Genomic DNA, 13,607 nt, shown 5'->3' on the forward strand with positions numbered 1-13,607 from the left:
ATAATCAAATGTAAGTTACTAGTATCAGAATCTTTCTTGAGAATGTATTTTAATAATGAAAGTGAGAAATGACTAGGATGGGGAAAAAAGAAAGATGAAAGAAAACGGGATTCTGAATTCAATCTTTACTTATATAATATTCTTAGATACTGCATATGAGAGAAATCCTAAATTATTAGATCAAACTTTGATAGTAAATCCTATCTCAGATTTGCTTGTTACGTAAAATGTAGTAGTAACATGAAGATGACAGAGAATATTTGGGTGTGGTTTCTCCCATTTTATAATTACATGTAAAAGCAGAGTTTTTAAGTAAAAATGGACATTCAATAATATTTTATTAAAATATTTAAATATTTTAAAAACAAAAAAAGATTTTCTAATCTACGTCTTGGTAAGTTATATGTTATGTAATATATGTTATGTATTTCATGCATATATCATATTTACATGAAAAATTTTTCCACAAGGGTATTTTCTATGAGAGGTCAGACAATAGCTCTAGCTCATCTTTGTCCTTTCAAAATTGTTTTATATTTGGAACCATTATAAATCTTAAATTGAAAAAAAATCTAAGAAATTGGTTCTTTTTATTCATGTGTAATCAGCAGTCCTTTCAACATGTCGACTAAAATAAATGTCAAGGCTGCAGATGAACCATACATAAATATGTGTTTGGCTTATGAAATTTAAAAGAAAGTGTTCCCTTTTGTAGCCTTTAAATAAAACATCTTTCAGCATATTCCTTGTTTTCTTTTTTTTTTCTATTAGTTTCTGCTTTATAACAAAGTGAATCAGTCATACATATACATCTGTTCCCACATCCCTTGCCTCATGCATCTCCCTCCCTCCCACCCTCTCCATCCCACCCCTCCAGGAGGTCACAAACCACCGAGCTGATCTCCCTGTGCTATGCGGCTGCTTCCCACTATCTATCTACCTTATGTTTGGTACTGTATATATATCCATGCCTTTCTTTCACTTTGTCACAGCTTACCCTACCCCCTCCCTATATCCTCAAGTCCATTCTCAAGTAGGTCTTGTGTCTTTATTCCTGTTTTACCCCTAGGCTCTTCATGACATTTTTTTTTCTTAAATTCCATATATATGTGTTAGCATATGGTATTTGTCTTTCTCTTTCTGACTTACTTCACTCTGTATGACAGACTCTAGGTCTATCCACCTCATTACAAATAGCTCAGTTTCATTTCTTTTTATGGCTGAGTAATATTTCATTGTATATATGTGCCACATCTTCTTTATCCATTCATCTGTTGATGGACACTTAGGTTGTTTCCATCTCCAGGCTATTGTGAATAGAGTTGCAATGAACATTTTGGTACAGGTCTCTTTTTGAATTATGGTTTTCTCAGGGTATATGCCTAGTAGTGGGATTGCTGGGTCATATGGTAGTTCTATTTTTAGTTTTTTAAGGAACCTCCATACTGTTCTCCATAGTGGCTGTACCAATTCACATTCCCACCAGCAGTGCGAGAATGTTCCCTTTTCTCCACACCCTCTCCAGCACTTATTGTTTCTAGATTTCTTGATGATGGCCATTCTGAATGGTGTGAGATGATATCTCATTGTAGTTTTGATTTGCATTTCTCTAATGATTAATGATGTTGAGCATTCTTTCATCTGTTTGTTGGCAGTATGTATATCTTCTTTAGAGAAATGCCTATTTAAGTCTTCTGCCCATTTTTGGATTGGGTTGTTTGTTTTTTTTTGCTATTGAGCTGCATGAGCTGCTTATAAATTTTGTAGATTAATCCTTTGTCAGTTACTTCATTTGCAAATATTTTCTCCCATTCTGAGGGTTGTCTTTTGGTCTTGTTTATGGTTTCCTTTGCTGTGCAAAAGCTTTGAAGTTTCATTAGGTCCCATTTGTTTATCTTTGTTTTTATTTCTATTTCTCTAGGAGGTGGGTCCAAAAGGATCTTGCTGTGATTTATGTCATAGAGTGTTCTGCCTATGTTTTCCTCTAAGAGTTTGATAGTTTCTGGCCTTACATTTAGGTCTTTAATCCATTTTGAGCTTATTTTTGTATACGGTGTTAGGGAATGATCTAATCTCATACTTTTACATGTGTCTGTCCGGTTTTCCCAGCACCACTTATTGAAGAGGCTGTCCTTTCTCCACTGTACATTCTGGCCTCCTTTATCAAAGATAAGTGGACCATATGTGTGTGGGTTTATCTCTGGGCTTTCTATCCTGTTCCATTAATCTATGTTTCTGTTTTGTGCCAGTATGACACTGTCTTGATTACTGTAGCTTTGTAGTATAGTCTGAAGTCAGGGAGCCTGATTCCTCCAGCTCCGTATTTCATTCTCAAGATTGCTTTGGCTATTCAGGGTCTTTTGTTTTTCCAAACAAATTTTGAAAATTTTTGCTCTAGTTCTGTGAAAAATGCCAGTGGTAGTTTGATAGGGATTGCATTGAATATGTAGATTGCTTTGGGTAGTAGAGCCATTTTCACAATATTGATTCTTCCAATCAAGGAGCATGGTATATCTCTCCATCTATTTGTATCATCTTTAATTTCTTTCATCAGTGTCTTATAATTTTCTGCATACAGGTCTTTTGTCTCCTTAGGTAGGTTTATTCCTAGATATTTTATTCTTTTTGTTGCAATGGTAAATGGGAGTGTTTTCTTGATTTCACTTTCAGATTTTTCATCATTAGTGTATAGGAATGCCAGAGATTTCTGTGCATTAATTTTGTTACCTGCTACTTTACCAAATTCATTGATTAGCTCTAGTAGCTTTCTGGTAGCATCTTTAGGATTCTCTATGTATAGTATCATGTCATCTGCAAATAGTGACTGCTTTACTTCTTCTTTTCCAATTTGGATTCCTTTTATTTCCTTTTCTTCTCTGATTGCTGTGGCTAAAACTTCCAAAACTAAGTTGAATAAGAGTGGTGAGAGTGGGCAGCCTTGTCTTGTTCCTGATCTTAGTGGAAATGGTTTCAGTTTTTCACCATTGAGGATGATGTTGGCTGTGGGTTTGTCATATATGGCCTTTAATATGCTGAGGAGAGTTCCCTCTATGCCTACTTTCTGCAGGGTTTTTATCATAAATGGGTGTTGAATTTTGTCAAAAGCTTTCTCTGCATCTATTGAGATGATCATACGGTTTTTCTCCTTCAACTTGTTAATATGGTGTATCGCATTGATTGATTTGCGTATATTGAAAAATCCTTGCATTCCTGGAATAAACCCCACTTGATCATGGTGTATGATCCTTTTAATGTGCTGTTGGATTCTGTTTGCTAGTATTTTGTTGAGGATTTTTGCATCTATGTTCATCAGTGATATTGGCATGTAGTTTTCTTTCTTTGTGACATCCTTGCCTGGTTTTGGTATCAAGGTGATGGTGGCTTCGTAGAATGAGTTTGGGAGTGCTCCTCCCTCTGCTATATTTTGGAAGAGTTTGAGAAGGATAGGTGTTAGCTCTTCTCTAAATGCTTGATAGAATTTGCCTGTGAAGCCATCTGGTCCTGGGCTTTTGTTTGTTGTAGGATTTTTAATCACAGTTTCAATTTCAGTGCTTGTGATTGGTCTATTCATATTTTCTATTTCTTCCTGATTCAGTCTTCGCAGGTTGTGCATTTCTAAGAATTTGTCCATTTCTTCCAGGTGGTCCATTTTATTGGCATAGAGTTGCTTGTAGTAATCTCTCATGATCTTTTGTATTTCTGCAGTGTCAGTTGTTACTTCTCCTTTTTCATTTCTAATTCTATTGATTTGGGTCTTCTCCCTTTTTTTCCTGATGACTCTGGCTAATGGTTATCAATTTTGTTTATCTTCTCAAAGAACCAGCTTTTAGTTTTATTGAACTTTGCTATCATTTCCTTCATTTCTTTTTCATTTATTTCTGATCTGATCTTTATGATTTCTTTCCTTTTGCTAACTTTGGGGGTTTTTGTTCTTCTTTGTCTAATTGCTTTAGGTGCAGGGTCAGGTTGTTTCCTCGGGATGTTTCCTGTTTCTTAAGGTGGGATTGTATTGCTATAAACTTCCCCCTTAGAACTGCTTTTGCTGTGTGCCACAGGTTTTGGGTCGTCGTGCCTCCATTGTCATCTGTTTCTAGGTATTTTTTTATTTGAACTTTGATTTCTTCAGTGATCACTTCGTTATTGAGTACTGTATTGTTTAGCCTCCATGTGTTTTTATTTTTTACAGACCTTTTCCTGTAATTGGTGTCTAGTCTCATAGCATTGTGTCGGAAAAGATACTTGATACAATTTCAATTTTCTTAAATTTACCAAGGCTTGATTTGTGACCCAAGATATGATCTATCCTGGAGAATGTTCCATGAGCACTTGAGAAAAATGTGTATTCTGTTGTTTTTGGATGGAATGTCCTATAAATATCAACTAAGTCCATCTTGTTTAATGTATCATTTAAAGCTTGTGTTTCCTTATTTATTTTCATTTTGGATGATCTGTCCATTGGTGAAAGTGGGGTGTTAAAGTCCCCTACTATGATTGTGTTACTGTCGATTTCCCCTTTTATGGCTGTTAGTATTTGCCTTATGTATTGAGGTGCTCTTATGTTGGGTGCATAAGTGTTTACAATTGTTACATCTTCTTTCTTATTGGATTGATCCCTTGATCATTATGTAGTGTCCTTCTTTGTCTCTTCTTATAGTCTTTATTTTAAAGTCTATTTTGTCTGATATAAGAATTGCTACTCCAGCTTTCTTTTGATTTCCATTTGCCTGGAATATCTTTTTCCATCCCCTTACTTTCAATCTGTATGTGTCTCTAGGTCTGAAGTGGGTCTCTTGTAGATAGCATATATATATGGGTCTTGTTTTTGTATCCATTCAGCCCATCTATGTCTTTTGGTGGGAGCATTTAGTCCATTTGCATTTAAGGTAATTGTTGATATGTATGTTCCTATTCCCATTTCTTTAATTGTTTTGGGTTCGTTATTGTAGGTATTTTGCTTCTGTTGTGTTTCTTGCCTAGAGAAGTTCCTTTAGCATTTGTTGGAAAGCTGGTTTGGTGGTGCTGAACTCTCTCAGCTTTTGCTTGTCTGTAAAGGTTTTAATTTCTCCATCAAATCTGAATGAGATCCTTGCTGGGTAGAGTAGTCTTTGGTGCAGGTTTTTCTCCTTCATAACTTTAATTATGTCCTGCCACTCCCTTCTGGCTTGTAGAGTTTCTGCTGAGAGATCAGCTGTTAACCTGATGGGGATTCTCTTGTGTGTTATTTGTTGCTTTTCCCTTGCTGCTTTTAATATGATTTCTTTGTGTTTAATTTTGGACAGTTTGATTAATATGTGTCTTGGTGTATTTCTCCTTGGATTTATTCTGTATGGGACTCTCTGTGCCTCCTGGACTTGATTAACTATTTCCTTTCCCATATTAGGGAAGTTTTCAACTATAATTTCTTCAAATATTTTCTCAGTCCCTTTCTTTTTCTCTTCTTCTTCTGGAACCCCTATAATTCGAATGTTGGTGCGTTTAATGTTGTCCCAGAGGTCTCTGAGACTGTCCTCTGTTCTTTTCATTCTTTTTTCTTTATTTTGCTGTGCAGCAGTTATTTCCACTATTTTATCTTCCACCTCACTTATCCGTTCTTCTGCCTCAGTTATTCTGCTATTGATCCCTTCTAGACTATTTTTCATTTCATTTATTTTGTTTTTAATTGATGCTTGATTCATCTTTAGCTCTTCTAGGTCCTTGTTAACTGTTTCTTGCATTTTGTCTCTTCTATTTCCAAGATTTTGGATCTTGGAAATAGAATCTTGGATCATCTTTACTATCATTATTCTGAATTCTTTTTCAGGTAGACTGCCTATTACCTCTTCATTTGTTACGTCTGGTAGGTTTTTATCTTGCTCCTTCACCTGCTGTGTGTTTTTCTGTCTTCTCATTTTGCTTATGTTACTGTGTTTGGGGTCTCCTTTTTGCAGGCTGCTGATTCATAGTTCCCGTTGTTTTTGGTGTCTGTCCCCAGTGGCTAAGTTGTTTCAGTAGTTTGTGTAGGCTTCCTGGTGGGGGGGACTAGTGCCTGTGTTCTGGTGGTTGAGGCTTGATCTTGTCTTTCTGGTGGACAGGTCCACGTCTGGTGGTGTGTTTTGGGATGCCTGTGGCCTTATTATGTTTTTAGGCAGCCTCTCTGCTAATGGATGGTGTTGTGTTCCTGTCTTGCTAGTTGCTTGGCATAAGGTGACCAGCACTGTAGCTTGCTGGTTGTTGACTGAAGCTGGGTGCTGGTGTTGAGATGGAGAACTCTGAGAGATTTTCGCCGCTTGTTATTATGTGGATCTGGGAGGTCTCTTGTGGACCCGTGTCCTGAAGTTGGCTTTCCCACTTCAGAGGCACAGCACTGACTCCTGGCTGTAGCACCAAGAGCCTTTCATCTACCCAGCTCAGAATAAAAGGGAGAAAAAGTAGAAAGAAAGAATTAGTAGAAGAAAGATAGAGAGAGAGAAAGAAAGGAAGAAGGAAAGAAAGGAAGGAAAGAAGAAAGAAAGAATGGAAGGAGGAAGGACGGAAAGAAGAAAGAAAGAAAGGAGAGAGGGAGGGAGGAAGGAAAGAAAAAGAAAGAGTGAAAGGAAGAAGGGAGGGAGGAAGGAAAGAAAGAAAGAAAGAAAGACAGGAGAGAGGGAGGAAGGAAAGAAAGAAAAAAGAAAAAGGAAAGGAAGACAGGAGGGAGGGAGTGAGGAAGGAAAGAAAGAGAGAAAGAAAGGAGGGGCCGAGGGAGGGAGGGAGGAAGGGAAGGTAGGAAATAAAGAAAGAGGGAAGATAAAGTAAAATAGAATAAAGTATAAAATATAGTAGCGTTATTAAAATTAAAAAGTAATTATTAAAAAAAAACAGATAGAACCCTGGGACATATGGTGGAAGCAAAGCTATACAGAGAAAATCTCACACAGAAGCATACACATACACATTCACAAAAAGAGAACAGGGGAAAAAAATGGAAAATCTTGCTCTCCAAGTCCACCTCCTCAATTTGGGATAATTCGTTGTAAAAAGAGGAAAAGGGGAAAAAGTCTGAAATCTTGCTCTCAAATTCCACCTCCTTAATTTGGGATAATTCGTTGTAAAAAGAGGAATAGGGGAAAAAAATCTTAAATCTTGTCCTCAAAGTCCACCTCCTCAATTTTGGATGATTCGCTGTCCATTCATGCACTCCACAGACGCAGGGCACATCAAGTGGACCGTGGAGCTTTAATCCGCTGCCTCCGAGGCTGCACAGAGAGATTTCCCTGTCTCTGCTCTCACAGCCCCCGGGTCTCAGCCTTGGAACTGGCCCCGCCTCTGCACGTAGGTCGCCGGAGGGCATCCGTTCTTCGCTCAGACAGGACGGGTTTAGAGGAGCCGCTGATTCGGGGGCTCTGGCTCACTCAGGTCGTGGGGAGGGAGGGGCACGCAGTGCGGGGCGGGCCTGCGGCGGCAGAGGCCGGCGTGACGTTGCAGCAGCCCGAGGAGCTCCGTGCGCTTTCCCGGGGAAGCCATCCCCGGGTCCCGGGACCCCGGCAGTGGCGGGCTGCACAGGCTCCCCGGAAGGGGGGGTGGACAGTGACCTGCGCTCGCACACAGGCCTTGTGGCGGCGGCAGCAGCAGCCCAGCGTCCCACGCCCGGCTCCGGCGTCCGCGCCTTTACCCGCGGCTCGCCCCCGTCTCTGGAGCTTCTTTAAGCACAGCTCTTAATGCCCTCTCCTCTCACACCAGGAAACAAAAGGGAAGAAAAAGTCTCTTGCCTCTTCTGCAGCTCCAGACTTTTTCCCCGGACTCCCTCCGGGCTAGCCGTGGTGCACTAACCCCTTCAGGCTCTCTTCCTGCCGCCAGCCCCAGTCCTCTCCCTGCGCTCTGACTGAAACCCGATACCCGAGCCTCAGCTCCCACCCCCGCCCCGGCGGCCGAGCAGACAAGCCTCTCGGGCTGGTGTGTGCCTGAGGGCACCGATCCTCTGTGCCGGAATCTCTCCGCTTTGCCCTCCACACCCCTGTTGCTGTGCTCTCCTCCGCTACTCCGGAGCTTTCCCCCTCCGCCACCTGCAGTCTCCGCCCGTGAAGGGGCTTCTAGTGTGTGGAAACCTTTCCCCCTTCACGGCTCCCTCCCACTGGTGCAGGTCCCGTCCCTATCCTTTTGTCTGTTTATTCTTTTTTGTTTTGCCCTACCCAGGTATGTGGGGAGTTTCTTGCCTTTTGGGGGGTCTGAGGTCTTCTGTCAGCGTTCAGTAGGTGTTCTGTAGGAGTTGTTCCATGTGTAGATGAATTTCTGATGTATCTGTGGGGAGGAAGGTGATCTCCGCGTCTTACTCTTCCGCCATCTTCCTCCCATCACCTATTCCTTGTTTTCTATGTTTTCTCAAAAATTACTAGAATAGTTTTTGCAATCCCATCCACAAGTATTCAGACCTCTTAGCATGTCAAAGAGCTGAGCTGAAAACTGTCTTCTGGGGATCTGGATACTTTAAAGTCTCTTTTGGGCCTGGAGACTTACATTTATCCTAAATGTCTGAGTACTCTTGCTATAATTTTTCTTACTGAGGCTTAATTTCTTTTTAATGATGTTTGTTTTAACACATCTCATTTTGAAATCAGTCTCCTTGGTTAAGAATTCCAAGGTTGGATGGCCCTGTCTTCTTTCTACTAACAGTAAAATACTTGACTCAAATAGCTGTCTTCTTGCTTCATTTTATTATCTCATTTTAAATATATATATATATATATATCGAGTTTTCATTATTCTAAAATTGGAGGTAGCCAAAAATATTAGTGCCAATTTAAGCGTCTATGAATCATTGGCACATTGTTGGTTTTCATATCTTAGACATTATTTTATGACATTATCCTTTTAATGTTCACTCTTAACTATATATCTCATAATTTTTTCATTCATATGATTTCTGTAAACCTGTGCTCTTCAGCAAAGCTCGCTGAACAGCCACATTATCTGCTAGCCAACTCCTTTTTTATGCTTTATTTGAATCATTAGCATTTGTTTAATCGGATTTTTTAAATGTCCTCTATCTGTTTTTATTAGAATTCTTATTTATGATATTGACCAAGACAGGCCTTTAATATTCCCTTCAGCATGAGTAAACTTTAGACAGGTTTTTTCCTCAGTGGGCTTCTGAGCTTCCTTCTCCTAGAGCATTTACTTTAGAACACTTGTAATTGTAAATTCTTTCTTTACCTCTTTGAGCTATAAATCTTTTAAAAAGCCTCTTGCCAGGTTACAGCTCAGGAATGTCTTTCTCAAGGACCAGGAAATTATCTCCTCAAAATGTAATCATCAAGGCAGTTGCACCCCTATTTTCTGTGGGAAAATAGGAGACTAATTTAAGGGGGAGCCTTACTCCAAGTTGTAAAATTACCTCCTAAGTTTACTTTTTCTTTGGGTAATAACACTTAAACACAGAAAGTCTACAATCTCTCCCACCCAGCTCTTAAAACTCTCCACCCCTTTATATAAGATTTGAGCTCAGAATGAGTTCTGGCCTCTCTTCCCTCTTCCCTATTCCCTATTGCAATAGCCTTGAATAAAATCTTCTTTGCTTATTGATCTTTGTCCAGTGCAAGTTTTGCTTTGAAAATATCTTACTGATTTTTTAAAAAACTAATAATTTGTCTCTCTTAATTCTTAAGTGGATGGGGTAAATCTCTGACTACTCTCTGACTATCTTGTTTTCCCATTATGAAATTATAATAATATTTTGTTTTCATGATTTATCCCTTTTCCCCTTCCTCCCTTCTTCCTTCCTTTCCCTCCTTTCTTCTTCCTTCCCTCCTTTAACCAAAGAATATCTAGTCCCATACTATTCTTTGTCCAAAACTGTGTTATTAAAGCAGTAATGAGCTAGGGTGTAAAGTTCTTGTCTTTCATGAATCTACTTTAGGCATTTGCCTTATCGGTTAATTTTTTTTTTTTTTTTTTGGCTGTGTTGGGTCTTCATTTATGTGCGAGGGCTTTCTCTAGTTGCGGCAAGCGGGGGCCACTCTTCAACGCGGTACATGGGCCTCCCACTATCGCGGCCTCTCTTGTTGTGGAGCACAGGCTCCAGACGCACAGGCTCAGTAATTGTGGCTCACGGGCCTAGTTGCTCCACGGCATGTGGGATCTTCCCAGACCAGGGCTCGAACCCGTGTCCCTTGCATTGGCAGGCGGATTCTCAACCACTGCGCCACCAGGGAAGCCACTTATCGGTTCATTTTGAGTTGAAAGGAGAAACTCCTGCTTCTCTTCATTAGGAGGAAGGAGGTTTTTCCTGCCTCATCCTCATAATTTGCTAAGGGATGTCCATCCCACTCCCCAGAGGAAGCAGTGTTAAAGAATTTGCAAACCCTTTCTGAACTCCCCACACTCATTGCTCATGGCAGGAAGAGGAGTCTCACCAGGCTGGTGCTATGGCACACATTAGGTGAATAATTACTTGAAGAAGCAGTGCTGGTTTGTCTCCTTCCTCTTCTTGTGTTGCATATCTTGCATTTGGAATGTGAAACAGGCTCAACCTCGCATTTCACTGGCTACATATACGTACGGAGTTTGCTCTGAAAACAGCCTTCTCACACCCAAAATCCTCCTGATCTAAACTTTGTTCAGAATCTAGGTTAGGGGCATTTTTAGAAGTATAGGAAAGGAAAGGTAGAAAGAGTTCCACTTTGGATCTAGACAAATGATTTCTTTAACAATGTCGAGACTTAAACAGTGTCTCATATTTTGAAGTAACAAAGCTTATGTTATTCTTTAATCTTCATGTTAATTTTTGTGCTATTTCTTAAATTAGTTAAATGCCATAGGGGAGAAGTCATAAATATGTGAAATCTCTGAAATTTGAAATAAATCCTTGCATTTTTTGAGAAATAAAACTATTGTCAAAGCAGGAAGTTAGAAGATGAACAGTCTTTGGGAGAATTATCAGCACTATTCTAGATCCAGATTATTTCATACCTAGATTTGGATATATCAATGATATGTACGTTACTTTTACTCACTGTATCACTGTTGAATATATTCCAATTCTAAGTCCAGATCTTAGAATTTAAAGATTTTTATCATTATGATCCCTTTGAATGAGAGGAAAAGAAAAAGACAAGAAAGAAATAATAAAAAAAAGTGCAAACCACATCTTCTATTTTCTTAAATATGTTGCTTCAAACTTCTATAAAAATATGTTGGCTGTTTGTCTCCTATTCTCCCCTCCTGCTTCTACCCTTAGGTTTCTGATTTCTTAGCATAAAAGAGACTCCAGTGAAAATTAATACCGTTTAGATGTGCAATATCTAAAATTAAGTTCAACCCAGAGTAGCACAGATTCTGTCTGGAGTGTGAAGTTTTCTTGCACTAGACAAATTTTAAATTATTCTTGTTATACTATTAATTTGCTTCCTACTTTTTCTCAAGTTTGGCAGTGAATTTACTTTACTAAATTGACAAACCTCCTCTTGTCTACAGTTTCCCAAAAGACGCAGCTGTGGGAGGAAAGGGAAGAGGAAAGAAGAACAGCACATTTATATTTATATTATCCATTCAGTACATCCTCTCTGCTTAAACAGACCTTGCCTTTCTGGTTGGTTGTTTGCATTAGTTCTTAAAGTTCAGCCTCCTGGTGCTGGCATTAATGATTCTCCCATAAGCCATATTTTCCTAAGGCAATGGACAGAGGACTTCAATGAGACATTAGCATCTGTATAGGTCAGGAGTCCTGATGTTTAGTGTGCCAAAGATTTGTGATATTTATTCATGTAATTATAAATCAAAAGTGGTTGGGCTGTTATCAGCATTTGAAATTTACATGTAATCCAAAGTTTCCATTCTTAAATAAAATAGCTACCATATGTGCTATTCAAGCAGTAAAGGTATATTTATATATCTCTATATAATAGTCTTAAAAGATAGGCATAAAAGGCATTAAAATAGGCATAAGATATAACAGTTATAATATATATTATATATCTATATATTTTTTATAAGAACAGAATGAAGAACATATAACTTTGCTCTATAGAGATCAAATCCATGATTTTACAGAGTGGTTACCATTATATAACCTCCTTTTTCTGCCATATATTTATGGAAAAAAAAAAAACTGTTGTCCCTGAATCTATGCCCTATCATTCTGTCTATATGCTTTTTACCAGCTCTATCTGCTCCTTTGACAAGTTGTCACAATTCAAGGTGATTGTCACTTGGATTCCCTAGGTACTGAATTGAAACATGTAGGAGAGAGCAATAAGAGAGATTCATTTCTCTCTGGGCATCACTGCTTTATTGTCATCACTCTTGATGGCTATGAGGGCTGTTCTTTGTCATATTGTGTGGCATACAGAATCTGCAATGAAGAAATATAAATAAGAAATATGAATGACCTCATTTGCAAAAGAAGGGAAAACAAATTAAGCAAGGGCTAAATGATGTACCTCCACTGCATTTAATCACAGTAAATGTTCATTGGAACTTACTCCATACAAGACACTTTAATATATGCAACTTGAGAAAAACTTGGTTCCTTTGCATTAGGCAATATGTGTAAAAAAGAGAACATATTTTAGATTCTTCCCTCTTCCTTGTGTGACTTTGGTCATTATGCTTACCTCTAGGAGTCTCCGTGTCAAATCTGTGGCATGAAAGTGTTGACACTTGGCCTGACTACCCCAGAGGATAGTTGGGATATTCAAACAACATAATGCAAATGAGAATGTCAATAGAAACTGTAGTGCTTAACTGAGGGCAAGGATGCTTCATAAATGTTTGTGTAGTTGAAGAAACTATATACTGGAATACTAATTTAATGAAGTCAGCTTAGTGTGATGGTTAGGACCACAGTCTAATTTTGAATCAATCTTAGGCTTGCCATGTTCTAGCTCTGGAAACTTGAACAATTTATTTAGGTATCTCAACTTCCTCCTTTATAAAATGGAAATGGAATATTATATTGAGTTCATATTAATACTATGGGAAGTGTATCTGTTAGCTTTGGCTGCAAAACAAATCTCCCCAAATTTAGTGTGCCAAAATCAGCTGGGTGATTCTTCTGCTGCTCTTGCTTTGGTCACTCATGCAGATACAGTCATCTGGTGATTTCACTGGGGATAGTTGATCTAAGAACTTTACGCATTGTCTAGTAGGTGGTACTAGTCATTGTCTGGCATGTCTGTCCCTGTGATTACTTATACTCAAAGAGGCTAGTGTCCCTTTACCTGGCAATCTCAGGGCAGCAAGAAAGCCAGAGCAAAAGCTGTATGACTTCTTTCACTATAATCTCTCAAGTCACAAAATGTCACTTCTGATGCATTCTATTCTCAAAAGGGGATGGAGAAATACACTTGGGAGGTATGGCAAAGTCACATTACAAAAAGGTGTGCAAACACAGATGGGAGGAATCCTGGCCATATTTTGCAATCTCCCATAAGAATTAAATGAGATAATATTTGCAAAGTGCTTAGAGCAGAGCTTGGAACACAGTAAGCACTATATAAATGTTTATTGAATAAATTTAATACATTTTGCTGGAGAATATACAATATTTTTACTTTTATATGAAATAAGATTCTTTAAAAAGTGTCGGGTCTGCTGACACAAGGAAGGACTTTAAAAGATGAGATGGGGAGCATTTCTATTTTTGATGAACAGAAAAA

This window comes from Mesoplodon densirostris, chromosome 1 (genome assembly GCF_025265405.1).
Source record: "Mesoplodon densirostris isolate mMesDen1 chromosome 1, mMesDen1 primary haplotype, whole genome shotgun sequence".
Classification (NCBI taxonomy): Eukaryota; Metazoa; Chordata; class Mammalia; order Artiodactyla; family Ziphiidae; genus Mesoplodon; species Mesoplodon densirostris.